Source organism: Elephantulus edwardii, unplaced genomic scaffold (assembly GCF_000299155.1).
Source record: "Elephantulus edwardii isolate Elephantulus edwardi_28Jun2011 unplaced genomic scaffold, EleEdw1.0 scaffold00086, whole genome shotgun sequence".
Classification (NCBI taxonomy): domain Eukaryota; kingdom Metazoa; phylum Chordata; class Mammalia; order Macroscelidea; family Macroscelididae; genus Elephantulus; species Elephantulus edwardii.
The window spans coordinates 1,743,603-1,750,451 of NW_006399836.1; the positions used below are offsets into that span (position 1 = coordinate 1,743,603).

Genomic DNA, 6,849 nt, shown 5'->3' on the forward strand with positions numbered 1-6,849 from the left:
ATGATGGTGGTGACAGTGGTGGTAGAGATAGTTGTGGTGGTGGTAGTGGGGAAGGTAGTAGTGGTGCTGGTGGCAGGGGGAAGGTGGTGGTGGAGTTGGGGGTGGTGGTGGAAATGATGGTGGGGAAGGTGGTAGTGGTGCTGGGGGGGAAGGTGGTGGTAGAGGTGGAGGTCATGATGGTGGTGGTAGAGGTAGTGTGAGTGGTGATGGTCATAGTAGGAGGAAGGTGGTGGTGGGAGGAAGGTGGTAGTGGTGATGGTGAAGGTAGAGGTGGTATTGGTAGTGGTAGAGGTGTAGGTGCTGGTGGTGGTAGAGGTGAAGGTGGAGGTGGTGGTAGAGGTGGTGGTGGTGGTAGTAGGGAAGGTGGAGGTGGCAGTGATGGTGGAGATGGAGGTGGAGATAGTGGTAGTGGTGTTGATGGTGATTGTAATGGTAGGGAAGGTGATGGTAGAGGTGGTGGTGGTGGTGGTGGTGGTGGTGGATGCGGAGGTGTTAGGTGTCCTTAAGTCAGCTTTGAGTCATAGCGACTTTGTTTCTTTTCTTTTTATTTTATTTTAGTGTGTGTGTGTGTGTGTGTGTGTGTGTGTGTGTGTGTGTGCTGTCAAATCTGATCTGACTGGTACAGGAGGAGATTGTTCCTCCTTCTCCAGCAGAGCATCTGGTGGATTTGAACTGTGCACCCCTGGGATTGCAGTGCAGCTTCTTGCCACTAGGCCACCAGAACTCACTGTGACTTTGTTAATAATAGAAGCAAACGCTGCCTGGTGCTGTACCATCCTCACAATTGCTCCTTTGCCTGAGGCCATTGCTGTTCCCACTGTGTTCTCATCTCCTTGAGAGTCTTCCTCTTTTCCACCAACCTTCTACATTTTCTAACACGCTGTTCTTCTCTAAGGACCAACTACTCCTGATATCATGTCCATAGCTTGCAAGATAAAATCATTGCTAAGTAGCTTCAAGTTGAATACAACTCACAGCAGCCCTATGAACAACAGATCTGAAACCTGTCCCATACTATGCCATCCTCATCACCTCTGACACACTTGAGCCTGTTGCAGTCACTGTATCAACCCATCTTATTGAGGGTTTCCTCTCCTTCCAAGCATGATATCCCTTCCCAAGGAATACTGTCCTAGCAACATGCCCAAAATTATGTGAGGTGAATCTTTGTCTCTTTGCCTCCAAGGAGCACTCTAACTGCACTTTCTCCGAGACACGTCTGTTTGTTCTTTTGGCCGTCCATGGGGTATTCAGCACTCTTCTCCAATACTACAACTTTTTTGATGTGAGGAAGATGTTCTAAAATGTAATGGTTGTAAAATATACAACCATTGTGTGTTGGCTGCACAAAGGCATCTTGCATGTAAACTAGGCTGCATTGAAAAACAAGGAACTCAAGGGAGCTCTGGTGGCCTAGTGGCAAGAAGCTGTACTGCAATCCAAGAGGTACACAGTTCAAATCCACCAGATGCTCTGCCGGAGAAGGAGGGACAATTTCCTCCTGTACCTGTCAGATCTGATTTGATGGTACATGCACAAAAAAATAATAATAAAACAAAATTTTAAAAAAAAGAAAAACAAGGAACTCATGAAATATTATGCAAAATGGGTGACCCTGGAGGGCATTATGCTGAGTGAAATATTTCAGTCATAAAAGGACAAATACTGGCGAACTCTGGTGGCCTAGTGGCAAGAAGGTGTACTGCAATCCCAGAGGTGCATGGTTCAAATCCACCAGATGCTCTGCTGGAGAAGGAGGAACAATCTCCTCCTGTACCAGTCAGATCTGATTTGACGGTACACACACACACACACACACACACACAATAATAAATTTTTTTTAAAAAGAACAAATACTGTATAACGCTACTGTTGTAAAGCGGGACTTAGATTGGAGCTGGGGGTAAACTAAGAGGGGATAAAGAATACATACTGCATCGAAACAGAGAACTGTTTAGGAGGAATATATGATTAGGTATTATTGTCATTACAAGAGTCCAGAATGAAACCTGCATAGTGGAGTGGGGGGGGGATTGTATAACAATGAAAGAAATTTCTTTTTTTTAATTTGTCAAAGAGAAAAGCGAATTGGTCAGGGAGGGGTGAGCAGGGAGGAAAGTGCAACAGTGAATGAATGGAAATAAAAAAAAAATAATTCAGAGGCTGGGGCTGGGGGGTTGGGGGTCGGGGGAAGGCATCTTACAGACCAATAGTCATATTGAGGACAGATCCACAGACGGTCCCACTTTCCCTCCAGCCCTGGGTGCCCAGCCCTGATGTGTGGGGAGACGTTTTTCTTCTGAGTGTCTCCTCTCTACACTCATTCTTGCCTGTTAAGGCCATGTACCTCCACACCTTTCTCTTTGTGTCCTCAGGCTGTCCAGAAAAAGAAAGGGGAAACACAGGGGCCACAGTGCAGGCTAATACTGCTGATCCTTCCTCCCCACCTAGGCAAAGTACTTGGCCACCTGCCAGATGCAAAGCACAGCTCATCTTGTGATTCCTCCTGGAACAGCAAAAGCATCACACCGGGTGCCCCAAGAGCTGTCCCCTCCTCTCAGATCACCCTACCCTAGGCCACATTACAAGTCAGTGACAGAGCCAGCTCTGGCTCTTGCACTGAGGTGACGGCTAGCTCGCTTCAGCTTCTCCCTCTCCCTCTCCCTCTCCCCATGGAGTTGGAACTGTCACATATCTTACCCGGCAGGGGGTTCACATCCCAGGTGAGATGCTGACTCAACTTTCTCCAGAGACGTTCCCAATGGGAGTTACGAAATCAGATTCCCCACTTGACTCCGCCTCCCGCACCACAGTGATTGGCTAAGAACACAAACTACGCCAATTGGAGAACACCAGTCCCTTAGTGGCATTGATTGGTTCAATGATGGAGATTATATATATATATAACTAAACAGACCACTCAGCGTCCTTTGCTAGGATTGTTCCCCCACCCCCCACCCCAGTGGCTCAGAGGCCAGTGTCATGTGTTCTTCTCCGGGGAATGGTCCCTGGTAACAACATGCTCTGTACGTAGGCCTGGCTCACCACCTCGATGCTGTAGAGCATTGTAGATACTCTTCTTCAGAAGCAGATTTGGTCCTTTTCCTTTGGCGACGCGTGAGCAAAGATGGCGGCGCAGATTTCCAAGAAGAGGAAGTTTGTTGCAGATGGCATCTTCAAAGCCGAACGGAATGAGTTTCTTACTCGGGAGCTGGCTGAGGATGGTTACTCTGGAGTTGAAGTTCGAGTTACACCAACCAGGACAGAAATCATCATCTTAGCCACTAGGACACAGAATGTCCTTGGTGAAAAGGGCCGACGGATCCGACAACTAACTGCTGTGGTTCAGAAGAGGTTTGGCTTCCCTGAGGGCAATGTGGAGCTTTATGCTGAAAAAGTGGCCACAAGAGGTCTGTGTGCCATTGCCCAGGCAGAGTCTCTTCGTTACAAACTCCTAGGAGGGCTTGCTGTGCGGAGGGCTTGCTATGGTGTGCCACGGTTCATAATGGAGAGTGGGGCCAAGGGCTGTGAAGTTGTGGTCTCTGGGAAACTCGAGGACAGAGAGCTAAGTCCATGAAATTTGTCGATGGCCTTATGATCCACAGTGGGGACCCTGTTAACTACTACGTCGACACAGCTGTGCACCACGTGTTGCTCAGACAGTGTGCTGGGCATCAAAGTAAAGATCATGCTGCCCTGGGACCCAAGTGGAAAGATTGGCCCGAAAAAGCCCCTCCCTGACCACGTGAGCATTGTGGAGCCCAAAGACGAGATACTGCCTACCAACCACCCCCATCTCCGAGCAGAAAGGTGGGAAGCCAGAGCCACCTGCTCTGCCTCAGCCAATCCCAACTGCATAATAGGGTCTCCTTGGCAACTGGATCTGAATTTTTGGAAGTTGCTTTGTAAAGACCTTTAATAAAACCTTTTTCAAAGACAAAAAAAAAACAACAAAAAAAACAAAACAAAAAAAAAAAACAAAACCAAAAAACGATTTGGGCGTTGTTTTGACACTCAATGTTCTATATCTTTGCCAGCACCGTAATTCAAAGGCATCAATTCTTCTTTGTTTTCCTTACTGTCTGTGCCATTTTCACATGCATGCGAGGTGATAATGGCTCATTTAGATCGTAGGGCACCACTCTAGGGGGCTCTAGATCTTTGGGCTCTAAGAAAAACCTCACAGGCTAAGTGTTTCTCAATTCTATGGAAACAAGCACTTGGCATCTCTCTTGTACCTGTTTGCGCTTGCTTCTAAATCTGTTCTGCTCTTTTATTATAACTACAGAAGTGATCAAATTTGGGACACACCCTACACTGGCTGATTTGACCTCATTTAAAACCCTGTTCTCAAATGGGGTTACATCCACAGTTGTAAGCATTAGCATGCTAACACATTTTGCTGGGCATTGGACACAGTTTAATCCACAATGGTGGTGTTAGGTGCTGTCGAGTCGCATACGACTCATAGTGACCCTCTGAACAAAAGATCTGAATCCTGTTCTATCCTGTGCCATCCTCACAGTTCCTGAACCCATTGCGGTAGTCACTGTGTCAATCCACCTGGTCAAGGGTCTTCCTTTCCTTTGCTGACCCTCCACCCTTCCTAGCATCATGTCCCTCTCTAAGGAACAGCCCCATCCTAGCAACATGCTCAAAGTACACAGAATCACTGTAACAGAAGCAACAGATTGACGTATAAAAATTTTAGGAAAAAAAAAAAATTTAGGAAGTACCATATGAGCATCAGAGAGTTGGACAATGACTAAGGAGGGTAGAAGGAGAATTGATGCCTTTGAGCTGTGGTGCTGGAGAAGAGTATTGAGGGTACCATGGACTGCTAGGAAAACAGATTCGTCCTGGAAAGGGTCAAAGTGGGCGGCTCCTTGGAAGCAAGGATTCTAAGGCTCCTTTTAACATACTTTGGACATGTTGTGAGGAGGGACCGGTCCTTGAAGAGGGACATCATGCTTGGTAGGGTGGAGGGACAGCGCAGGAAGGGAAGGCCCTCTCTGCGCTGTATTGATTCAGTGACTGGGATAATCGGGATGGGTGTATCGGAGATGGTGCGATTGGCACAAGACAGAGCAGAGTTTATGGCTGTTGTACACAGAGTCACTATGAATCACAAGCGACTCGACGGCACATAACAACCACCACCACAACCATGTGAGAAGGAGCCAATAGTAATGAAGGAGGAATTGGAAGCTACAATGAAGGCACTGACAGAAAATAAGGCCCCAGGATAAATGGGATACCAATTGACTTGTTTCCATTAACAGATGCAGCCTTGGATGTGCACACCAGCCTATGCCAGGCAATTTGGAGAATGGCTGTCTGACCGATGAATTGGAAGAGGTCCATATTTGGTCCATTTCCCAAGAAAGGTGATCCAAATGAAAGTGGAAACTACCGAACAAGATCATTAGTTCACAATACTGGCTGTGAAAACCCAGATGAGCTATGTTTTCAGCACCTCACATTTTCCTCTGTAATATGGGGAGACTTTCATGAATTTTCTTCCAATTAACTCTTCTTGCATAACAAACCACACTACATGTTGGTGGTGTGAAACAATGAGTCTTGTCTTTGCCTCGTGAGTTTTGCCATTTGAGCAGGGCTTGTGAGAGTGACTCACTTCTGCCCCCCTCATTGTCAGAGGGGAGCAGCTACATCCAAGAAGACTTACTCACCTGGCTGGCAGGTCGGTGCTGGCTGTGAGCCGGGAATTCCGCTGAGCTGAGTGTCAAGGCCTTCTTCTGTCTGTTCTTCTCTGTCTGGGCATCTCCATCAGTTTCTTAGGCTTCCTCATAGCATCTTGACTGTGTTTTAAGACCAAGCATCTCAAAAGTCAGGAGGCAGAAGTTACCAATTTCTTAGGGCTCAAGTTCTCAAAAATGACAGATCATTTCTGCCAGACTATATGGGCCCGAGTCCAAGTTCAAAGGAAAGAGATACACACAAAGTCCGTCTCTCACTGGAGATGTGGCAAAGCAATTCCAAACATAGTTTGGTCATAAGGTCACTGTGAAGGGCCAGTGCTATCATTATAGGTAGCCAGGTCCCTCCTGTCCTGTTATTTCTGATTTATGTCCTTCTTACATAAAACAGATCGGTCCTCTGTCATCTTCATTGCCACTGGCATGTTTGAGTCTATTATTGCGGGCGTCATGCTAGCCCGTGAGAGCGAGGGTCTCCTTCCCTGCCGACCTGGGGTCTCATCTTTCAGCCCTCCACCAGGCCATTCCACAGCTGTTGCAGACCGAGGGTAAAGTATTTTTATAATTATTAATAATGAGACAGATTACCAGGAATGATATAGAACAGAGAGTGTGAAAAACAGGGGGCCAACAGTTCCCATAACTGAAGGCCCCAAGCCATGCTTCTCTGAGTATTTATTTAGAATCATAAGGAAGGTAAACAAAGTGAAATCATAAGGAAGTACAAAACAAAACAAAGGATAATGGTGAAGTCTTTTACAGATAAGGCCAAGTTCCTCTTCATGCTAATCTCAGGAGGGAGGGATTCAGCTGATACAAACTAAGAACAATGTTGACTCTTAGGGAACACCTTAGTGCCACAAGGTGACCTTCAGCTTGTATTAAGCCTCCCTCATTTCCTGATATAGCATTTGGTCTACTATTAGTAAATTTGATATTCGGCTTCCATCATACAGCCATCCATGGAGTTTTTGAAGGCCTTTTATTTCAGAAACGGGTGTTCAGGCTCGCCTCTTAATATGTCTGAATCTGGAAGTTCCACTCTAACCTGTCCACCGTAGGTGACATGACATGTGTTTGAAATACTGGTGGCAGAGCTGCTAGGATCACAGAAGCACACAAGCCACTG

General features: G+C 46.7%; 1 pseudogene; it reads left to right on the top strand.

Moving 5' to 3' along the window:
* The first annotated feature begins 3,127 nt into the window (after positions 1-3,127).
* LOC102851703 lies at positions 3,128-3,860 on the top strand (annotated as a pseudogene).
* The last annotated feature ends 2,989 nt before the right edge of the window (positions 3,861-6,849 follow it).